This window comes from Condylura cristata, unplaced genomic scaffold, assembly GCF_000260355.1.
Source record: "Condylura cristata isolate star-nosed mole 26May11 unplaced genomic scaffold, ConCri1.0 scaffold00028, whole genome shotgun sequence".
Lineage (NCBI taxonomy): Eukaryota > Metazoa > Chordata > Mammalia > Eulipotyphla > Talpidae > Condylura > Condylura cristata.
In genome coordinates, this window is record NW_004567129.1 from 11,647,778 (window position 1) to 11,649,741 (window position 1,964).

Genomic DNA, 1,964 nt, shown 5'->3' on the forward strand with positions numbered 1-1,964 from the left:
CGGGGCTCCCTCAGACTCGGGGTCAGTCCCCTGGGCTGCAGGGGCACTGGGCTACCGCCCTCACGGGCCTGTGGGCCCTGACGCTGTCTGCCAAGGGGACAGCGAGAGGCCTGACGCCGGGTCATCGCTCTTAGTCTGTGCGCGGAGGGAGCTCAACTCCGGTGTTTCCCACGGGGAGACGCCCCACAGCCCGTCATGGGGCGCCTGGGTGGGGCTGTGGGGGAGGCTCACCTGTCACCCTCCACAGTCCCTTTATTAATTGAAGAAAATGAACTTTTTCCTTGTATCCTTCCAGGTGTCTGAAGTACTTTTTTTTCTTGTATTTGTGTGTGTATTTTTTTTTTTAAGAATGATTTAAAGCACTGGATTAAAACAAAGGTCTTTATCCTGGCAGCATCCTCCCTCATGAAGCTGAATTTCACCCGTGTGACAGGTAGAAGCTGTCTGTCTGGCTCCGGGTCATTTGTCTGTCGCCTCATGGCCTCAGAGCTTCCTCTCTGTCTGCACTGACCAAATGTCCATCTGCAGAAACAGCTATTTCTCCAACATCCCCTCATTTGTTTGAAAAAGAATTTTAAGCCCACACTGTGGGTGTTAGTGGATGCCCATACGTGGTATTTCTAGACCTTTCCACTGGACCCAACCTAGAACTATGTAAAGATAATTTTAAGATCACAAACCTCAAGAGTTCATAGCGGTAGTTCTTCTTCTCATGCAAGGCCGTGGTGGCCACTGCACCTAGGGAACTCTGCCAGGTTTTCCTTGCGACACCAAGCACCCCTCTTCAGACTGAGGGAATGACTAGCCTGGCATATCTTATAGTGATATTTGACTCTTCCTCTATTACACAGAACAGCTGTAGGTTAACACCAGCATTATCAACGCCTGTATAATTAATGAAAGCAGGCGAAATTATTTGCTCTCCCCATTTTAAAACGGGCAGTGGACCTGTCCCATGTCCCAGAGCGCCCTGACACTGTCCCTCCCTGCATCTCGCTGGCTCAGGTCCTTGTGCATTTGAGGTCAGCCCGCTCTTGGTTGGTTCCTCATTTCTGTGGCCCGTGGGAAGCCGGAAGGGAAGCCTTTCCTTCTCGTTATTCCTCTTCTTTCATCATTGCATGACTTCTGCGCTTGGGGACGTGGTTCTCTGTGCTGCAGAGCCGCTCATGCCCCCCACCGGCCACGGCCACGCTCCTGCGTCCCAGCCACCACCCGAGCATGTGACCGTGGTCCCCTCCTGTCAGGCATCTGCCACAGTCATAGGATCTCGCCAGAGTCAAGGGGACTTCAGAAAGCAGAACCTCAGTGGGGGCCCGCACCTCCAGGAAAGCTGGGGCGCAGGCAGGGCCCGATCAGCACCAGGGCCAGGAGGCCGCGGCTGATGCGGGCAGATAGGACATGGGTGGGGGGCTCTGAGGATTCAGGGCAGGCCGGGGTGGCCCCTGGAGGCAGGGAGAGTGGCACTGGCCTCCTCCACAGGGAAGAAAGCGGGGCCTGTGTGAGACGTCCACAAGGGGGGATGAGGCTCAGGTGAGCATGGGTGAGCAGGTCCTGGGTGAGGCAGGAGCCCCCCAGGGGCTGAACCAGGTTCCAGAACATACCCCAGGAGGGACACAGGACAGGATCAGGAGGCTTCTGTCCTTAGAACAGTGGGGCAGGTGCAGCTTCAGGGGGCAATGCGCAGCCTGGCAAAGGTTGCCAGGAGGACTCAAATACCTGCGGGGGTGGAGGGTGGGGGGCCTGCACACTGACCCTTGGACCCTAACTGACAGTTCCTAGGCAGAACACAAGTGCCTATTTCAGTTCTAATTTGAACCATGAGCAATCTCGGCCACAAACCAACAGCCTTGATACCTCAATAAGCAACCTGGCATTCTCTGCCCCCAAAATTAGAGTCAGGCCTCTTGGCCTCAGGCTCAGTTCACACACCTGGCTTCTCCCACGAGGCCCCGCCTGTAATTGAG